Genomic DNA, 21,899 nt, shown 5'->3' with positions numbered 1-21,899 from the left:
ATGGAAAAAAATGCTAAAAATAAGAAAAAGACAACCCCGAAGGAAATACAGGCAAAGGTGATGAACATACAAAGCAACCTTATACCGTTTATGGCTACACTCCTGTCTAGTAAATAAACAAAAACACGTATCAATTTTGGCCAGGTGCGGAGGCTCATGCCTGTGATCCCAGCACTCTGGGAAGCCAAGGTGGGTGGATCACTTGAGGTCAGGAGTTTAACACCAGCCTGCCCGACATGGGGAAATCCCGTCTCTACCAAAAATACAAAAATTAGCCAGGTGTGGTTGTGGGCGCCTGTGATCCCACCTACTTGGGAGACAGAGGTTGCAGTGAGCCCAGATCGGGCCACTGCACTCCAGCCTGGGCGACAAGAGACTCAACCCCCCAAAATAAAAGATACATAGCAATTTTAAGTTTAATCTCAGTGAGGGAGAGTACAAAGGGTCGTCAACAGTATTTAGGAGGTTTTAGTTCTGTAAGAAAATCTGAACCCAGCATACTTTTTTTTTCACATCCATTCGGCTCAGAATGAAGTAAACTTTTGACATCTGCTCAATTTGGATCATGAGTACAAAGGCTCCATTTTCTTTTACTTTGCTATGTATTTAGATCTCTTCCAATATTACTAATCAAAAATAGCAAAAAGGAATTAGGACATGTCATAGGAAAAACCTCCTTCAGGCCGGGCAAGGTGGCTCATGCCTGTAATCCGAGCACTTTCGGAGGCCGAGGCAGGCAGATCACGAGGTCAGGAGTTCGAGACCAGCCTGACCAACATAGTGAAACCGTCTCTACTAAAAATACAAAAATCAGCCGGGCGTGGTGGCGCCCGCCTGTAATCCCAGCTATTTAGGAGGCTGAGGCAAGAGAATTCGCTTGAACCGGGGAGGTGGAGGTTGCAGTGAGCTGAGATTGTGCCACTGCACTCCAGCCTGGGCGACAGAGTGAGACTCAGTCTCAAAAAAAAAAAAGAAAAGAAAAGAAAAACCTCTTTCAGTAAGACCCAACTGCAAGTCGTGATAGAAAAACAACCACCACGAAAACATTTGCTCTTATCAAGATTTAAAACCATAGTACCAGTTTCATTCTTTCCCCGACTCGTGAGTTTCATCTTAAAAAAAAAAAAAAAAAAAAAAAAAAGAAAGAAAGCATCAAAGACAGACATCCTCTACTAACTCCATCACATCACACCACCCCAAGTGTTGCTCACCTTTCTTCACCAAGGGTTAGAAAAGAACAGTCTACACGGAACTGCGGCAGCCGCCTCCTTCTCCTCACCCGTCTACAAGAGGTGCTCACACTGTACCGCCTTCATCTGGCGTCTCCCTACTCAGTTTTCTCACACCCTCAGTCCAACCCTCATAACTCTACTTCCTGCAGGGATACTTTGACCAACACCCAAATATGATCATGCCTCTGCTTTGAAGTACTGCATTTGCAGCTGGAGCAAGAGGGAGACCCCAGCCTTGGACCTTGCTGGTCAGCCCCCCACCCTGCCCCCAGCCTCACGGCCCTGGGCGCCTCCCCTGTGCTGAGTCCTCAGTACCACCCATCATTACCCCTCAGGGATGCTCCTCCCTGGTCCTCAAAGACCCTATTGCCCTGTCATCTGCAACATCTTATTTTTCTTTAAGTCTGACCTGAAGTCACTCCTTCCCCAGTTGAAACTGATCCTCCCTCCCCTGGGTGTCCATGCATCCTGATGGTTGAGGTAACTAACAGGGCGCCTACCCCTGGATCGCCCCCACATGTTAACGTGACCAACACCTCTGTAGGACTGCATCCAACAAGGGACCCCAGCTCCGTGCTCCCCCAGATCGGACCCAGGCACTCAGAAGATGTTTTGAATGAGCCCAGACGCCTGAAATAACCCCTCCACACCCTGCCTTCGTTTCCCTCCTAGCTCAGTGCCCACCACTGGCTGCGATCGGGGGTCTGCATGAGCCAAGTAGGAGAGAAAGAAGGGGGTTACCCTCTGCAAGAGACGGGGACATTCCCCAACAGCCCCCTTCTTCCCCCTAGAGACGCAGGCACCGCAGTGCAGTGGAGTTCAGGGGCCTGGATGGGCAGAGAAGCTCCAGGGGAAGGGACGGCAACAAACCCACTCTTGGGGAAGAGCGGGATCCCCTGTGCAGAGAACAAGCCCCTAGCTCACCTGCGTCCAGGTGGTCACAGTGGCAGGTGCCCTGCACGAGCTTCCAGAGGATGGTGGGGTCCGAGAAAGCAGAACTGCGGGGAGGAGCAGTGAGATAAGGGGCCAGCCGCTGCTCCGGACCCACTACCTGTAGCGTCCCCCAGCCCAACTCGGCAGCACCCGACAACCCGCAGACACGTATGGAGGAGCCGCCCCCAAGGACCCCAGTACAGTGCCGGCTCTGCAGCAAGTGGGTGCCGGCCACGCTCGCGCTGGGCACAGCCCCGAAGCCAGAGCTCCGCCCCTCCAACGCGTGTCTGAGGTGTCAGTCGCCGTGGGAACAGTCTGGGGTCCGGAAATGCGCGCATTGCAGTCCTGCACCTCAAAACACTGCGTAAAAGAAGCTCCCCCCGGGACTACAACTCCCAGAACCCCCCACGACGCCATGCTTCCGGTTAGGCCACCCTGCACTTCCAGCCACAGCCACGGCTACAGTCACGTGGGAGGTGGCCATGGGCTGGCAGGCTGTGGCGCCGGGCCTCTGGTTGACACAGAGCTGGGGGTGAATGACACCATGCCCAGCCGGCTTTTCCTTTTATTTCTACAAAAAGATTTTGTCTCTTTGTAAAAGGTTTTTTGTCTGGTTTCCTGGATCAGGTTTGCACATCAGGAATTGGAGTCCTTTGCACATTCAACTAGGTAGATTTCCACCTTGTGGTAGATTCTACCTGTGGTTTCTACCGCGTGGTTCTAGAAGGAATTATAAACAATAGGCTGGGCGCAGTGGCTCTTGCCTGTAATCCCAGCACTTCGGGAGGCTGAGGCGGGCAGATCACGAGGTCAGCAGTTCGAGACCATCCTGGCTAACACGGTGAAACCCTGGCTCTACTGAAAATACAAAAAATTAGCTTGGTGTCGTGGTGTACGCCTGTAATCGCAGCTACTCAGGAGGCTGAGGCAGGAGAATGGTATGAACCCAGCAGGCGAAGGTTGCAGTGAGCCGAGATCGCACCATTGCACTCCAGCCCTGAGCGACAATGTGTGACTCCATCTCAAAAAAACAAAACAAAACCAAAACAAACAGTAGAAATCATCTCCATAAAAATGATTCATTTACAAATCTTGTGGGTGTAGACTCTTTTTAGAATAATCCTTTTGGGGTCGGGCGCGGTGGCTCATGCCTGTAAACCCAGCACTTGGGAAGGTCAAGCTGGGTGGATCACCTGAGGTCAGGAGTTTGAGACCAGCCTGACCAACACGGTGAAACCCCCTCTCTACTAAAAATACAAAAATTGGCCAGGTGCAGTGGCTCACGCCTGTAATCCTAGCACTTTGGGAGGCCAAGATGGGCAATCACCTGAGGTCGGGAGTTCGAAATCAGCCTGACCAACATGGCGAAACCCCGTCTCTACTAAAAATACAAAAAAAAATTTGCCAGGTGTGGTGGCGCATGCCTGTAATCTGAGCTACTTGGGAGGCTGAGGCAGGAGAATCGCTCGAACCCAAGAGGCAGAGGTTGCAGTGAGCCAAGATTGCACCATTGCACTCCAGCCTGGGCAACAAGAACTAAACTTCATCTCAAAAATAAAAATAAAAGTAAATAAAAACATTAGCTGGGCATGGTGGTGGACACCTGTAATCCCAGCTACTCAGGAGGCTGAGGCAGAATTGTTTGAAAGAGAATCACTTGAACCCGGGAGGCAGAGATTGCAGTGAGCCGAGACCACACCATGGCACTCCAGCCTGGGCAACAGAGCAAGACTCTGTCTCAAAAAATATATATATATGTGTGTGTGTGTGTGTATACACACACACACACAAAAGGAATAATCCTTTTGGGGTTTTATGTCATTTGTTCCTTTCTTCCTATTTAGGTCATTTTTGTTATACATATTTTCTTCCAAATTGTCCTTTAATCAGGACATGTTTTTAACTCAGATATTTGTTATGCCTATTACTTTTTCAAGATTTCTCTACAAATTTGCATTTTAGATCAGTGAGAGAAAAATGCACCACGTAGACCCTCAAACACCGTGGGTTTGAACTTCAAAGGTCCACTTATATGCAGGTTTTTTTCAACCAAACTCAGAAAATACAGTATTTGAGGGATGTGAAACTCAAACATATAAAAGCCCAACTTTTCATATACACAGTTCCGCAAGGCCAACTGTGGGAGTTGAGTATGGCAGATTTGGGTATGAGGGTGATATGGTTTGGGTCTGTGTCCCCGCCCAAATTTCATGTTAAATTATAATCCCCGGCTGGCCGCGCTGGCTCACACCTGTAATCCCAGCACTTTGGGAGGCCGAGGCAGGTGGATCACCTGAGGTCAGGAGTTCGAGAGCACCCTGGCCAACATGATGAAACCCCGTCTCTACTGAAAATACAAAAATTAGCTGGGCATGGTGGTACATGCCTGTAATCCGAGCTACCTGGGAGGCTGAGGCAGGAGAACTGCTTGAAGCCGGGAGGCAGAGGCTGCAGTGAGCTCAGATTGCACCACTGCACTCCAGCCTGGGCGACAAAGCAAGACTCCATCTCAGGAAAAAAAAAAAAAAAATTATAATCCCCAGTGTTGGAGGTGCGTCTGGTGGGAGGCGACTGCATCATGGGGGTAGGTTTCCCCTTTCGTGCTGTACTCGTGAGAGTGAGTGACTTACCATGAGAGCTGGTTGTTTAAAAGTGTGCAGCACCTCCCGTCTTTCTCTCTCTTCCTCCTGCTCTGGCCATGTAAGACATTCCTGCTTCCCCTTTGCCTTCCGCCATGACTGTCAGTTTCCTGAGGCTTCCCCAGCCATGCTTCCTGTACAGGCTGCGGAACTGTGAGTCAATTAAACCTCTTTTCTTTATAAACTACCCAGTCTCAGATAGTTCTTTATAGCAGTATGAGAATGAACTAATACAAAGGGGTTGTGTCCTGGAACCAATCCCCTCCAAATATGAAGGGCTGACTTTATTTTATAGTGGTACAAAGGCTAGTACAATGGCTCCCACCTGTAATCCAGCACTTTGGGAGGCCAAGGTACGAGGATCGCTTGAACCTGGGAGCTTGAGGCTGCAGTGAGCTATGATCACGCCACTGCACTCCAACCTGACCAACAGAGTGAAACCCTGTCTCAAAAAAAAAAAAAGTAATAGGCTGGGGAAGGGGGCTCATGCCTGTAATCCCAGCACTTTGAGAGGCCAAGGCGGGCAGATCACAAGGTCAGGAGTTCAAGACCAGCCTGGCCAACATGGTGAAACCCTGTCTCTACTAAAATACAAAAATTAGCTGGGTGTGGTGGCAGGAATCTGTAATCCCAGCTACTAGGAAAGCTGAGGCAGGAGAATTGCTTTAACCCAGGAGGCAGAGGTTGCAGTGAGCGGAGATGGCACCACTGCCCTCTAGCTTGAGCAACAAATCGAGACTCCCTCTCAAAAAAAAAAAAAAAAAAAAAGAAAAGAAAAGAAAAAAAATGGTTGAAAATGTTTTTCTTCCCAATAAATTCATGGTTGCTATGAAACTATGAAACAGTAACACAAAAAAAATTAAATTCCTAGATCTATTTTTACAGTTTTCCAACAATGTTTCTCTTTTATATTGATTAGTGTCACTAGAGATTTGTCTATCACTTGTTCATTTTTCCAAAGATAAAATTTTTGTTTATTATTTTTTCCTCTCTTCCCTAGTAAGACAGAAAATAAAACTCTTACAGCTATCATCTTCTAATATCAAGATAACATGAAAACTCCTATAAAATGAATGAGAAGGGGAACATTGTAATTCTAATTACAAAATGAGAGCTAAAAATATATGCAACTATATTATTTAGGACATGGATAAAACTGCTGTAATAAGAGTTCCCAAAATAAAAGTGCCCTAAAAATTACTGATAAAGCCGAATGTGGTGGCTCATATCTGTAATCCCAGCATTTTGGAAGACTGAGGTGGGTGGATCACTTGAGGCCAGGAATTCGAGACCAGCCTGGGCAACATGGCAAAAGCCTGTCTCTACTAAAATATACAAAAATGGCCTGTAGTGGTGGCTCATGCTTGTAATCCCAACACTTTGGGAGGCCAAGGCAGGTGGATCCTGAGGTCAAGAGATCAAGACCATCATGGCCGACATGGTGAAATCCCGTCTCTACTAAAAATGCAAAAATTAGCTGGGCAGGGTGGTGCGCACCTGTAGTCCCAGCTACTCGGGAGGCTGAGGCAGGAGAATCGCTTGAACCCAGGAGGCGGAGGTTGCAGTGAGCCAAGATTGCACCACTGCACTCCAGCCTGGCAACAGAGCAAGATTCTGTCTCAAAAAAAAAAAAAAAAAAAAAAATTTGCCGGGTGTGGTGGTACACACCTGTAGTCCTAGCTACTTGGAAGGCTAAGGCAGCAGGATTGCTTGAACCCAGAAGGCAGAAGTTGCAGTAAGCCAAGATCATGCCACTAATCCCCAGCCTGGGCAACAGAGTGAGACTATCTCAAAAAAATAAAAGAAAACACCACTGATTATTTCTCATAAAAAAAAAATCCATGTGGCTCCAAAGGAGTCAGAAAACTAGACTCCCAAATGAGTGCTCTAGCTGGGCCTGGTGGTTCACACCTGTAATCCCAGCACTTTGCGAGGCTACGGTGGGAGGATCAATTGAGCCCAGTTCAAGATCAGCCTGGGCAACATGGCAAGACATCATCTCTAAAAAACTTTTTTCTCATGCCTGTAATCCCAGCACTTTGGGAGGCCAAGACGGGCAGCTCACGAGGTCAGGAGATCGAGACCATCCTGGCTAACATGGTCAAACCCTGTCTCTAATAAAAATACAAAAAATTAGCCAGGTGTGGTGGCAGGCGCCTATAGTCCCAGCTACTCGGGAGGCTGAGGCAGGAGAATGGCGTAAACCTGGGAGGCGGAGCTTGCAGTGAGCCCAGTTCGTGCCCCTGCACTCCAGCCTGGGCAACAAAGCAAGATTCCGTATCAAAATTTTTTTAAAATTAGCCGGACATGCTGGCATGCACCTGTACTCCCAGGTACTGCAGAGGCTGAGATGGGAGGATTGCTTGAGACTAGGACGTCAAAGCACTACAACGAGCCATGATCATGTCACTGCGCTCCAATCTGGGTAACAGAGCAAGACACTGTCTCAAAAAAAAAACCAAAACAAAAAAACTGCTCTACCATCCCTAGAGCAGGTATGGTTCAAGATGGCCAGGTTTGTATTTCAGCCAGCAGTAAGAGGGGAAAAGGAAGGGACAGAATGCCCCCCACCCCAATTTTTTTTTTTTTTTTGAGATGGAGTCTCCCTCTGTCGCCCAGTCTAGAATGCAGTGGTGGGATCTCCACTCACTGCAACCTCCGCCTCCTGGGGTCAAGCAATTCTCCTGCTTCAGCCTCCTGAGTAGCTGGGATTACAAGCACCTGCCACCATGCCTGGCTGATTTTTGTATTTTTAAGCAGAAACAGGGTTTCACCATGTTGGCCAGGCTGGACTCAAACTCCTGACCTCAAGTGATCTGCCCCCCCTTAGCTTCACAAAGTGCTGGGATTACAGACATGAGCCACCATACCTGGCCCGAATGCCCTTTCTTTTAAGAGCTTGATTCAGAAAAGGCACAAGTCACTTCTGCTTATATCCCATTGAACAGATCTCAGTTACGTGGCTACCTCCATCTACAAAGAAGGCTGGAAAATGGAGTCTCCATTCTGGGAGGGCAACTCCTAGCTAAAAATTGAAGGCTCTATTGCATTAGAAGGAGAGAACAGACATTGGGAAATAACCAGCGGTCTCCACCACAGGGAAAAGATAGGACGCAGGGAATGCTGGGGGAACAGGTGAAACAGACGAGTGATATTAACCAGGAGTTCCCTCCCACCTGAGTTAAACTACGCATAGCGTTGAAGTTAATGTTTTCATTTTCTCCCATTTCACCAAAGGATAAACCTTTGCTGTTCTAGGGATAGGAAAAGAAATAATAAGCAGTAATAGCTGCCTGGATATGCTGCATAGGGCTGGAGACAAGGGACTCTAATTGCCCTGTTTATTGGCTGGGCACGGTGACTGACGCCTGTAATCCCAACACATTGGGAGGCTGACGCAGACCTCACTTGAGGTCAAGAGTTCAAAAACCAGCCTGGCCAACATGGTGAAACCTTGTCTCTACCAAAAACAAAGAAAAATAAGCCAAGTGTGGTGGCAGACACCTGTAACCCCACCTACTTGGGAGGCCAAGACAGGAGAATTGCTTGAACCTGGGAGGTAGAGGTTGCACAGTGAGCCAAGATTGTGCCACCGCACTGCAGCCTGGGTGACAGAGCAAGACTTCATCTCAAAAAAAATAAATAATAAATAAATAAATAATAAAAATACAAAAGTTAGCTGCGCATGGTGGTGCATGCCTGTTGTCCCAGCTACTCAGGAGGCTGAGGCAGGAGAATTGCTTGAACCCAGGAGGCGGAGGTTGCAGTGAGTCAAGATCACACCACTGCAGTCCACAGAGTGAGACTCTGCCTCAAAAAAAAAAAAAAAAAAAAAAATATATATATATAGTCCTGCTTATAGATGTTCATTTTTTCCATTTATTTGAAAAGCAGAATAAACGTATGTTGTAACAAATCAATGTAAACATAAAGTATCATCCTGCTACTATCAATCATATAAAGTCATACTAAGACATTCACATGCAATATGATTATTAATATCGTTGGTCCCACCTACTGGGGAGGCTGAGGCAGGAGAATCACTTGAACTTGGGAGACAGAGGCTGCAGTGAGCTGAGATTGTGCCACTGCACTCCAGCCGGAGTTACAGAGCGAGACTCCGTCTCAAAAACAAACAAAAACACCCTTAGGTAATGATCACCAATGACTGCTGACATCTTTTTGAAAAAAATAAGAAAACCAGACATCCTGTCCATCTACATGGCTGTACTTGTGTACAACTTGATTACAACATCACCTATGAGTAATCCTGGAAAAAATAAAAAAGAACTTGAGTCTAAGCCTCTTGATCTAATTAACAAATTACAGGACATACAAGGGCAGTAGAAAAATATGTCAAATGACACCACAATGAGACAATCTGCAAAATCCAGGCTGTAACAAATTCTACACTTTTTTCTACAAATAAAATGCAAACAGAGAGAGGGAGGGAGGAAAGGAAGAGAGGGAGAAGGAATCTATGGATCACAAGAGAATGAAGGAACATATCACTAGTGATGTATGGATCCTATTATCTAAACAAGAGCTCACTGAACTTTCCAATTCATGTGCTTCCTCTTGTTAACCGCACTGGCTCATTCCGGGTCTTCTGTGCCATCCTGTTTCCAGGTCTCCGCTGGGAAAAAATAGCAACAGGAAAAGTGGCATTTTATCAAGGGCATGTACTAGGAAGATGCTTAACATTGTCTCCACGGTTTGATATTTTATATTATATATAACAAATATATATATATTTATAAAATATATTTGTAAAATATAAAAATATAGATATATGAAATATAAATATAAAATAGGTCAGGCACAGTGGCTCACACCTGTAATCTCAGCACTTTGAGAGGCCAAGGTGGGTGGATCACCTGAGATCAGGAGTTCAAGACCAGCCTGGCCAACATAGCGAAACCCCCGTCTCTACTAAAAATACAAAAATTACCTGGGTGTGGTGGCAGGTGCCTATGATCCCAGCTACTCTGAAGGCTGAGACCGGAGAATCGCTTGACTCAGGAGGTGGAGGCTGCAGCAAGCTGAGATCGCGCCATTGCACTCTAGCCTGGGTGACAGAGTGAGACTCTATCTCAAAAAAAAAAAAAAAATTATATATTATATATGTAATGTCAAATGTTATTTATATGTAATATATTGCATAAACATATTTTATATGTAATATAAATGTTTATATATATTACATATATTGGCTCATTGCAGCCTCTGCCTCCCAGGTTCATGCCATTCTCCTGCCTCAGCCTCCCAAGTAGCTGGGACTACAGGCGCACACCACCATGCCTGGCTAATTTTTGTATCTTTCGTAGAGGCAAGGTTTCATTCTGTTGCCCAGGCTGCTCTTGCACTCCAGGCTTCAAGCAATCCTCCTGCCTCAGACTCCCAAAGTGCTAGGACTGCGGGTGTGAGCCACCAAGATCAATTTCTTGATTCCTCCAAAAATAGAAGCCATGGAGGCTCCTGACTGCCTGGTGGCTGCCAATGTTTTCTCAACAACCCCCTGCCCTTTTTTTTTTTTTTTTTTTTTTTTTTATCATAAGGCAGCCTCCTGTCTCCTCTGCAGAGCACCTGTTTCACCTCTGTATACAGGACACCTCCAGTGAGCTTTGTTCCCTCATGGTAGCCCTGAAAAAGCAACTAACCCTGTTCTGCACCTGCGGAAACTGTAGCCCAGATTGTTTAGCCAATGTTCAGTAAGTTAGTGGCCAGGTAGTATATTAGTCCGTTCTCGCGCTGCTATAAAGAAATACCCATCGGCCAGGCACAGTGGCTTACGCCTGTAATCCCAGCACTTTGGGAGGCCGAGGCAGGTGGATCACGAGGTCAGGAGATAGAGACCATCCTGGTTAACACAGTGAAACCCCGTCTCCACTAAAAATACAAAAAAATTAGCCGGGCGTGGTGGTGGGCGCCTGTAGTCCCAGCTACTCAGGAGGCTGAGGCAGGCGAATGGAATGAACCCGGGAGTCGGAGCTTGCAGTGAGCTGAGATCGCGCCACTGCACTCCAGCCTGGACAACAGAGCGAGACTCCGTCTCAAAAAAGAAAGAAATACACAGTGGCTGACGGCTATAATCCCAGCACTTTGGGAGGCCAAGTCAGGCAGATCACTTGAGCTCAGGAGTTCGAGACCAGCCTGGCTAACATGGTGAAACCCCATCTCTACTACAAATACAAAAATTAGCCAGGCATGGTGATGGGTAGCTGTGGTCCCAGCTACTCTGGAGGCTGAGGCAAGAGAATCGCTTGAACCCAGGAGGCGGAGGTTGCAGTGAGCTGAGATCACACCACTGCATTCCAGCCTAGGCAACAGAGTGAGACTCGGACTCAAAAACAGAAACAAAAACAAAAAAGAATGAATAAATAAACCCAAGACTGGGTAATTTATGAAGGAAAGAGGTTTAATTGACTCACAGTTCCACATTGCTGGGAAGGCCTCAGGAAAATTACTGTCATGGCAAAAGGCAAAGGAGAAGCAGGCACCTTCTCAGGAAGCAGGATGGAGTGAGTGCAAGCAGGGGAAATACCAGTGCTTATAAAACCATTGGACACCTCAAGACTCACTCACTATCAGGAGAGCAGAATGGGGGAAACTGCCCCCACGATCCGTTTACCTCCACCTGTCCCGCTCTTGACACGTGGGGATTATGGGATTACAATTCAAGATGAGATTCTAGGTGGGGACCCAAACCCTAACCATACCAGGTAGGGACTAGAAATCTGCTTCCCAAACTCCTACTCCAATGCTATGCTCTCTGGACACTGTGTCCCAGTCCTGGAAGGAAAGAGAACAAGAAACTCAGATGGCATGGACTGAGGGCAAAGGAGGGTGAGGCTGGCACTGACATCCTCAGAGGCTCCTGCAGGGTCGTGTATATGAAACCCAAGCCCAAGCTTCATGCCCTGCCCCCCAAAAGCAGGGAACGCACACTGTAGCAAATGCTAAGCCAGCTCTCTAGCACGTGAAACAGTCTTGTCCAGAGACGGGAGAGGGCTGGTCTCCTGTGGTTCTTCAAGGCTGCTTTCTCCCTGCCTAGTCTGAAGGATTGCTTTCTCTTTTCTCCATTTAGTATTTTTGGACTGCGGTTGACCTCGGGTAACTGACTGTTAATAAGAGGGGAGACTACCGTAGTTCAAAACTCCAGTCTTGGTGGGGCGCTGTGGCTCAGGCCTGCAATCCCAGCACTTTGGGAGGCTGAGGTGGGAGGATCACTTCAGGCCAGGAGTTCCAGACCAGCCTGTGCAACATAGCAACATCCCATCTCTACAAAAAATGTAAAGATTAGCCAGGCATGGTGATGTTATGCCTGTTGTCCCAGCTGATTGGGAGGCTGAGGTGGGAGGATTGCTTGAGCAAACCTCCTCCAAACCATGAGTTCAAGACTGCGGTCAGCTATGATTGCACCACTGCACTCCAGCCTGTGCAACAGAGTGAGACTCTGTCTTAAAAGTAAATAGGTTGGGCATGGTGGCTCACGCCTGTAATCCTAGCACTTTGGGAGGCTGAGGCAGGAGGATCATCACATTCCCACTTCTGTCCTCATCGCCCATCCCTCACCTCCCTTCTCATCCTAAAAGAGCTAAAGGATTGCTTTTATTGATAAGCTGTACATTGTATGCGAACACACAGAACCTCAGTGTGCAGTTTGATGGGTTTAGACACCCATGTAACAAACCCAATCAGGATACAGCAGTGTCCATGCTCCCAGAAAGTTCCTTCACGTCTCTTTTCACTCAATCCCCTTCCCCTTGGACTGCAAATAGGAAAGGTTCTGATACTTCCCAGAACACTCAAACTTTCTGGGTCTCTCTGCCAGCCAGCGGTTCTGGGCAAGCCATCTACCCATCAGGCCCCTGCGAAACAGCAGGCACCGGCCACTTCCCTGAAGACACAAGTAATCATGCTGTCCACTCTGCTGGCTGTCACCATGAGGTCACCCAGGTCAAGCAGCAAGTATACTTTTTTTAAAAAAACTTCCACTGGCCGGGCGCGATGGTTCACGCCCGTAATCCCAGCACTTTGGGAGGCTGAGGCAGGTGGATCACCTGAGGTCAGGAGTTCCAGCACTGGCCAACATGGTGAAAATAAAAAAAAATTAGCTGGGCGTGGTGGCACACGCCTGTAATCCCAGCTACTTGGGAGACTAAGGCAGGAGAATCGCTTGAACCCAGGAGCCAGAGGCTGCAGGGAGCTGAGATCGCGCCATTGTACTCCAGTCTGGACAACAGAGTGAGACTCCATCTGAAAAAAAAAAGAAAGAAAAGAAAAGGCAAACTTCCTCTAAAACTTTCCACACAAAGCTTATTCTTCCTTCTCTGTCTGCACCCAAGACCTCACGCTCAGTTTATCCATGGCTAAAATCTGCGGCGAAGCCAGCCCTGATCAAGAGAGTGAGGATGCCTGTAATTACCTTAGCAACAGAACATGCTGTGCATTTGAATCACATCATCTCATCCCCATAGCAACACAGAATCGTAGAATCACGGTGCTCTGGAGCCAAGTGGCAACAGCGCTGAGGCCAACCTCTTAGATTAAAACAAAACCCAACAGAAACAAACGAAGTCGTTGACCACTCAGATAGATTTCATAGCCTTGTACCTATTTTTTTGTCATTTGGACATACAATGGAACTTTGATACCAGTAAGATAGCAGGCAACATCCACTTGGGCTGCTGGGTTTTTGGCTGATTTAATCAGAGGCTTTGTCCTATGTTATTAGGAACAAAAAAGAATTTTTTGATTGATAGAGGAAGAGCAAGTCGGCCAGGGATGAACGTAGAGATGTTGATATCAGAGACCACAGAGCTGTGGCAAGAATTCCTCATTCATTTATTAAACACGTCTTCATGAGATTGCATCCTTCTCTGCCTCTGAGGGCAGCGTGCAAAGAACGACCTTCTCTTTTATCAGCTGGGGACTGTAAAAGGGAAATATTTGCCGGGCGCAGTGGCTCACGCCTGTAATCCCAACACTTTGAGAGGCAGAGATGAGTGGATCACGAGGTCAGGAGATGGAGACAATCCTGACTAATGCAGTGAAACCCCCTCTCCACTAAAAATACAAAAAAATAGCTGGGCGCCTGTAGTCCCAGCTACTCGGGAGGCTGAAACAGGAGAATGGCGTGACCCGGGGTGGCGGAGCTTGCAGTGAGCCGGTATCATGCCACCGTACTCCAGCCTGGGCGACAGAGCAAAAATCCATCTCAAATAAAAAAGGGAAATAAATATTTTCTCTGCAGTCTCCTGACACCAACTCCTGGCCTCAAGGAAGTTCTCCAGGGCAGAAGGTAACAATATGAAATGTAAACATTGGATGTAGGAAGGTTCGATACCTCATCCTGATAACGGCTGTACCTTTTGGATGCATCTTGGTCTAATTCAAAACCATGAACTCTGGAGCAGGGGATATCTCAGTAGCCTCCTTAGGAACATGCTACAAGCTGAGATCAACAGAGCAGGGGGCATTGGAGGTTGCACTTCAAAGATGAATGGGGGCCAAGAGCGGAGGCTGATGCGTGTAATCCCAGCACTTTGGGAGGGCCAGGTAGGTGGATCACTTGAGGCCAGGAGTTCAAGGCCAACATGGTGAAACCCTGTCTCTACTAAAAATACAAAAAAATTAGGCGAGCATGGTGGCACACACCTGTGGTCTCAGCTACTCAGGAGGCTGAGGCACAAGAATCGCTTGAACCTGGGAGGCGGAGGTTGCAGTGAGCCGAGATAGTGCCACTGAACTCCAGCCTGGGCAACAAAGCAAAACTCCATCTCAAAAAAATAAAAAAGATGAATGAATCCTCTCCAAGCAAGAAATGACCTGGGGGCAGAAAAGCATCCATTTCTGCATCCTCAGGATCTAGCACAGTTTCCAGCATATATCAGGTACTGAAAAAAACTTTTTAAAAGGCCAGGCACAGTGGCTCACGCCTGTAATCCCAGCACTTTGGGAGGCCGAGGCAGGAGGATCGCTTGAGCCCATAAGTTTGAGACCCACCTGGGGCAACATGGTGAAACCCTGTCTCTACAAAAAATTAGCCAGGCATGGCGGCACATGCCTGTACTCCCAGATACCCAGGAGGCTGAGATGGGAGGATAACCTGAGCCTGGGAGGTCGAGGCTATAGTGAGTCGTAATTGAGCCACTGCATTCCAGCCTGGACGAGTGAGACCTTGTCTCAAAAACAAAACAAAACAAAAATCTTGAAAAAATAGACTGGGGGCCACACGTGGTAGCTCATGCCTGTAAACTCAACTCAGCACTTTGGGAGGTCAGGGCCAGCGGATCACTTGAGGTCAGGAGTTCAAGACCAGCCTAGCCAACATGGCAAAACCTTGTCTCTACTAAAAATACCAAAAAATTAGCTGGGCGTGGTGGCACGCGCCTGAAGTCCCGGATCCTCAGGAGGCTGAGGCACAAGAATCGCTTGAACCCGGGTGGTGGAGGTTGCAGTGAGCTGAGATCTGGCCACTGCACTCCAGCTTGGGTGACAGAGCAAAACTCTATCTCAATTAAAAAATATATATATACACACACACACACACACACACACACACAAATTAGCTGGGCATGGTGGCGGGCGCCTGTAATCCCAGCTACTTCGGAGCCTGAGACGGGAGAATAGCTTGAACTCGGGAGGCGGAGGTTGCAGTGAGCCGAAATTGTGCCCGTGCACTCCAGCCTGGGCAACAGAGCAAGACTCCATCTCAAAAAACAAGAAAAAAGACTGGGTTTGCCATGTTGCCCACACTGTTGGTCTCAAGCTCCTGGCCTCAAGTGATCCTCCTTGCTCGGCCTTCCAAAGTGCTGGATTACAGGCTGGAGCCACCATATCTGGGCCTGAAAAAACTATCTCCTCGTGTTACAGGAGCATATTTGACAGGCTCATTTAAATATCCCCACTTCCATCAAGAACGGACCAAAGCTACCAAGGGTTATGGGGGAGAAATCCACCAGCCTTATCAAACCCCCACAACCCTACGGCTTCACATATGGGTGGACCAAGTGCCTACAAACAGCCAGATAGGACTTGCAGTTTGGCACAGAAGGATCTCGGAAGTCACCACACTGAGCTCACAAGTAAAAAGTTGAACAAACTGAAAAGTCAACAACTCCTCTGAAATCCAGCCGCGGAAGGAGGTCACAGGGCAAACTCCCCGCCGCAAAATTGGAGAGACAGGCGGATACAGAGAATTAAAACTTACCTGCGTAGAAACCCACGGGCAGAAGCCCCACACGGGACCCAGTGAAGAGGGGTGGGAAAAGCAGAAGGCTGAGGAGCTGAATTGCTGTGCCCCGCTGAAGAAGTCTGAGACAAAAACTCCCAGCAGGGCCGGGCGCAGTGGCTCACGCCTGTAAACCGAGCACTTGGGGAGGCCAAGGCGGGGGATCACGAGGTCAGGAGTTCTAGACCATCCCGGCTAACATGGTGAAACCCCGTCTCTACTAAAAATACACAAAATTAGCCAGGCGTAGTGGCAGGCGCCTGTAGTCCCAGCTACTGGGGAGGTTGAGGCAGGAGAATCGCTTGAACCCGGGAGGCGGAGCTTGCAGTGAGCAGAGATCACGCCATTGCACTCCAGCCTGGGCGACGGAGTGAAACTCCATCACAAAACAAAACAAAACAAAACTCCGAGCGGACCCAGACAGGGCGCCCTGTGCTCTTGTGAGTTTTACCTACAGAGGCTCAACCAGGTTCTCAGAGTGAATATTAGAGAAAAATCCCCTCGTGCCTCCAGCAGGGGGAGGGGAAAAGAGACAAGCCCGGGCTTTCTGTTCTTAACAAGGTCAACCCTCAGGAGAAACTACTTAACCACAGCTGAACCTGCTGGGACTTCATCAGTGCCTACCTGACCTGGGGGAAGAAAAATACCCAACTCCAGCTGGCCCTAGCCTTCCACTTGGAGAAAAGGAAAAACCCAACCCCAGCCCCCAGGAGCCGTCCTGTCCCGCCTCAGCGGGTGACTTGGGGTGTTAATAAGCACTTATGAAGTCCAGTCCAGAGGCACAGGCTCACTAAAGGATTAAGATCTGGCTGGGCACGGCCGGGCGCAGTGGCTCACGCCTGTAACTCCAGCACTTTGGGAGGCCGAGGCAGGCGCGTCACGAGGTCAGGAGATCAAGACCATCCTGACTAACACGGTGAAACCCCGTCTCTACTAAAAATACAAAAAATTAGCCTGGTGTGGTGGCAGGCGCCTGTGGTCCCAGCTACTCAGGAGGCTGAGGCAGGAGAATGGCGTGAACCTGGGAGGAGGAGCTTGCAGTGAGCTGAGATCGCAACACTGCACTCCATCCTGGGCGACAAAGGGAGACTCCGTCTCAAGAAAAAAAGATCTGGCCGTGCACAATGGCTCATGTCCAGAATCCCAGTACTTTGGGAGGTTGAGGTGGAAGGATTGCTTGAGCTCAAGAGTTTAAGACCAGCCTGAGCAATATAGTGAGACCTCATCTTTTTTAAAAAATAATAATTTAAAACAAAGATTAAGACCTGCTCAGAGGACTATTACAGAAGGCTTCTCCTCCCACCACACCTTACCACTGCTTTCCCCCAGGTCTATCTATAGCAGCTCCTTTTACCCAATAAATTATGTCCAGTTATCGGGAAAAAAATTACAAGGCATAATAAAAGGCAAAAAACATCCAGAAGCTTTGTAGAAGATGTTTTTTTAAAAAGTCAGCCGGGCACGGTGGCTCACGCCTCTAACCTCAGCACTTTGGGAGGCCAAGGCAGGTGGATCACCTGAGGTCGGGAGTTCGAGACCAGCCTGGCCAACATGGTGAAACCCGTCTCTACTAAAAAAATACAAAAATGAGTCAGGCATGGCGGTGTGCACCTGTGGTCCCAGCTACTCGGGAGGCTGAGGCAGGAGAATCATTTGAACCCAGGAGGCGGAGGTTGCAGTGAGCCAAGATGGCACCACTGCACTCCAGCCTGGGTGACAGAACGAGATGCCGTCTCTAAATAAATAAATAAAGAGGTGGAGAAAGCCATACCGTGATAATACTAAACAAAGAAGACTTCAAAGCAAAGAAAGTTGTCAGAGCTTAAGAGGCATTACAGCCAGGTGTTGCCATTCACATCGATAATCCCAGCACTTTAGGAAGCCAAGGTGGGTGGGGGGATTGCTTGAGCCCAGGAGTTTGTGATCAACCTGGGCAACATAGCAAGACCCTGTCTCTACAATAAATAATAATAAAAAAAATCAGCTGGTCATGGTGGTGCATACCTGTAGTCCCAGCTACTTAGGAGACCAAAACTGGAGGTTCACTTGATCCTGGGAGCTCCAGACTTCAGTGAGTCATGGTCACACCACTGTACTCCAGCCTGGGTGACAGAATGAGACCCTGTGTCAAAAAAAAAAGGGGGGGGCATTACAGAATGATAAACGAGTCAATTCTCCAAAAACACATAATTAATCCCTAATGTGTACGCACCTAACAAAAGCATCAAAATACATGAGGTTACAAGTGGTGGAACTAGGCCAGGTCTATTTATAGCAGCTCCTTTTACCCAATAAATTATGTCCAGTTATCGGAGAAAAAATTATAAGGCATAATAAAATGCAAAAACCATCCAGAAGCTTTGTAGAAGGTGTTTTTTTTTAAAAGGTCAGCCGGGCGCAGTGGCTCATGCCTGGAATCCCAGCACTTTGGGAGGCCGAGGCGGGTCGATCACCTGAGGTCAGGAGTTCAAGACCAGCCTGGGCAACATGGTGAAACCCCGTCTCTACTAAAAATACAAAAAATTAGCCGGGCGTGGTGGCAGGCGCCTGTAATCCCAGCTACTTGGGAGGCTGAGGCAGGAGAATCGCTTGAACCAGGGAAGTGGAAGTTGCAGTGAGCTGCGATTGCGCCATTGCACTCCAGCCTGGGCGACAAGAATGAAATTCTGTCTCAAAAAAAAAAAAAAGTGGTGGAATGGCACAGAGAAATTAATAAAGTACGATGGTACTTCAAGACTTACTGTAAAGCTACGGTAATCAGGACAGTCTGATATTAGTGAAAAAATAGATAAATACATCAATGAGCGAGGTGCAGTGTCTCACGCCTGTAATCCCAGCACTTTGGGAGGCCAAGGCAGGTGGTTCACTTAAGGTCAGGAGAATGAGACCACCCTGGACAACATGGCGAAACACTGTCTCTTAAAAAACAAAATAGATCAATTGAATAGAACAGAGATCTCAGAAACAGACCCACATAAATAGAGTCAAATGACCTTCGACGAAAGAGCAAAGGCAATACAACGAGCAAAGACAAAGACGGTCTTTTTAACAAATGTTGCTGAACAATTGGATGGACATCCACATGCAAAAAACTAAGTCCAGACTCTGACTTTACACACTTCACAGAATTAATTCAGATGGATCAGAGACCTAAATGTAAAGTTCAAAACCATAAAACTTTTAGAAGGTAACACAGGAGAAAATCTAGATAACTTCAGGTTTGGCAATGACTTTTTAGATACAACGCCAAAGGTGGGATTCATGAAAGAAAGAATTGGGCTGCACGCAGTGGCTCACGCCTGTCATCCCAGCACTTTGAGAGGCTGAGGCGGGCAGATAACCGGGGGTCGGGGGTTCGAGACCAGCCAGACCAACAAGGAGAAACCCCATCTCTACTAAAAATACAAAATTAGCCAGGTGTGCCGGAACATGCCTGTAATCCCAGCTACTCGGGAAGCTGAGGCAGAAGAATCACGTGAACCTGGGAGCGGAGGTTGCAGTGAGCCGAGATAGTGCCATTGCACTCCAGCCTGGGAAACGAGTGAAATTCCATCTCAAAAAAAAAAAAAAAAAAAAGAATTGCTAAGTTGGACTTCATTGAATTAAAAAATTTCTTCTTTCTGAGACATGTTGTCAAGAGAATGAAAAGACAAGCCACAGACTGGGAGAAAATATTTGCTAAAGACATAGCTGATAAAGAAGGACTGTTAACCAAAATATACAAAGAACTCTTAAAACTCAACAACAGGAAAACAACCTGATTTTTAAATGGGCCAAAAAACCTTAAGAGACATCTTTCCAAAGACACACAGGTGGCAAACATGCATATGAGAAGATGCTTCATTTCATATATCATTGGGAAAATGCAAATTAAAACAATGAGATATCACTACAAACCTATTAGGATGACGAAAATCCAGAACATGGCAGGGCATGGTGGCTCATGCCTGTAATCCCAGCACTTTGGGAGGCCAAGGCGGACGGATCACCTGAGGTCAGGAGTTTGAGACCAGCCTGGCCAACATGGTGAAACCCCATCTCTACTAAACATACAAAAATTAGCTGGGCATGGTGGCAGGCACCTGTAATCCCACTACTTGGGAGGCTGAGGCAGGAGAATTGCTTGAATCCAGAAGGCGGAGGTTGCAGTGAGCCGAGATCGCGCCATTGCACTCCAGCCTGGGGGATAAGAGTGAGACTTCGTCTCAAAAAAAAAAAATCCAGGACACTTGGCTGGGCGTGGTGACGCATACCCATAGTCCCAGCTCCTCAGAAGGCTGAGGCGGGAGGATCCATTGAGCCCAGGACGTTAGGGCTGCAGTGAGCTATGATGGCATCACTGCTCTCCAGCCTGGGTGACAGAGCGAGACTGTCTCAGTGGAAAAAAAAAAAATTAATGCTGTATGATTCCAACTATATTACATTCAGAAAAGGCCAAACTATGGAGACAGTAAAAGGATCCGTTGCCAGGGTCTGGAAACAAAAGGTTGCCAGGGACAACCTTTTGTCCCTGGGACGGATGCATGAAGGGAGGGACGCATGAAGAGGCAGAGCACGGAGGATTTTTCGGGCAGGGAAACGCCTCTGAGAGAGCTGTAACAGTGGATGCATGTTCTGACACATTTATCCAAGCCCATGACATGCACAACACCAAGACGGACCCTAATGCAAACTGTGGACTTTGGGAGAAAATGATGTCAATATAGGTTCCCTGATTGTAACAAATGTACCACTTTGGTGGAAGATGATAATGGGAGAGGCTATTAGCATGGACAGGGAACATGTGAGAACTCTCTGTACCTTTCGCTCAATGTTGCTACGAATCTAAAACTGGCCTAAAAAAGTAAAGTCTATTAAAAAAAAAAAAGACGCAGTGAGCATTGGGAAGAAAGGGACAGAGCACATGCCTTCCTCATGGAAATCATGCAAACATATCTTCTGAAGAAGACCCCCCTTTTCTTTTTTTTGAGATGGAGTTTTGCTCTTTCACCCAGACTGGAGTGCAGTGGCATAATCTTGACTCACTGCAACCTCCAACCCCCAGGTTCAAGCTATTCTCCAGCCTCAGCCTTCCGAGTAGATGGGGTTATAGGCGCCCACCACCACGCCTGGCTAATTTTGGTATTTTTTAGTAGAGACGGGGTTTCGCCATGTTGGCCAGGCTGTACTTGAACTCCTGACCTCAGGTGATCCACCTGCCTCAGCCTCCCAAAGTGCTGGGATTACAAGCATAAGCCACCGCAGCTGGCCAGACCCTACTTTTGAGTGGGGTCTTCTGCAGATGAGCCTGAGAAGGCCAGCAGGATTAGGTGACAAGGAAGAAGAGAGATCTTTGCATCTTCAGATGTAGGGGAGCACCGCCCATGGCAAATCTGAACATCAGCAGCTCCGGGCACCATAACGTGGGCACAGGAAGATCAAAAGAGACTGAAGAATCTTTTTTTTTTTTTTTTTTTTTTTTGTTGAGATGGAGTCTAGTTCTGTCGCCCAGGCTGGAATAGAGTGGCATGCTCTCAGCTCACTGCAACCTCCACCTCCCAAGTTCAAGCAATTCTCCTGTCTCAGCCTCCTGAACAGCTGGGATTACAGGCATGCATCACCACACCGGCTAATTTCTGTATTTTTAGTAGAGATGGGGTTTCACCATGTTGGCCAGGTTGGTCTCAAACTCCTGGCCTCAAGTGATCAGCCTGCCACAGCCTCCCAGAGTGCTGGGATTACAAGCTTGAGCGACCATGCTCAGCCCAAAAGAGGCTGAAGAATCTTAACTTTTAAATTTTATTGATTTAATTACTGTTAGAGTCAGGGTCTTGCTCTGTCTCCCAGGCTAGAGTGCAGTGGTGCAATCATAGCTCACTG

The 21,899-nt window shown here is 47.7% G+C and overlaps 1 protein-coding gene across 2 annotated transcripts in view; it reads right to left on the bottom strand.

The window, feature by feature from the left end:
* OCM (oncomodulin) overlaps positions 1-2,458 on the bottom strand; it is a 60,085-nt gene extending 57,627 nt beyond the window's left edge. Inside the window, exon 1 of one of the 2 annotated variants that reach the window (XM_063708367.1) lies at positions 2,157-2,458. The gene's annotated coding sequence lies outside the window, so the exon portion shown is untranslated. The remainder of the gene's footprint in view (positions 1-2,156) is intronic. The other variant, XM_063708368.1, reaches the window with a different exon arrangement.
* Between the last annotated feature and the right edge of the window lie 19,441 nt (positions 2,459-21,899).

Source organism: Gorilla gorilla, chromosome 6, assembly GCF_029281585.2.
Source record: "Gorilla gorilla gorilla isolate KB3781 chromosome 6, NHGRI_mGorGor1-v2.1_pri, whole genome shotgun sequence".
Lineage (NCBI taxonomy): Eukaryota > Metazoa > Chordata > Mammalia > Primates > Hominidae > Gorilla > Gorilla gorilla.
The sequence above is the reverse complement of the archived record's forward strand: the minus strand, read 5'-3'. Positions and strand labels throughout refer to the sequence as shown.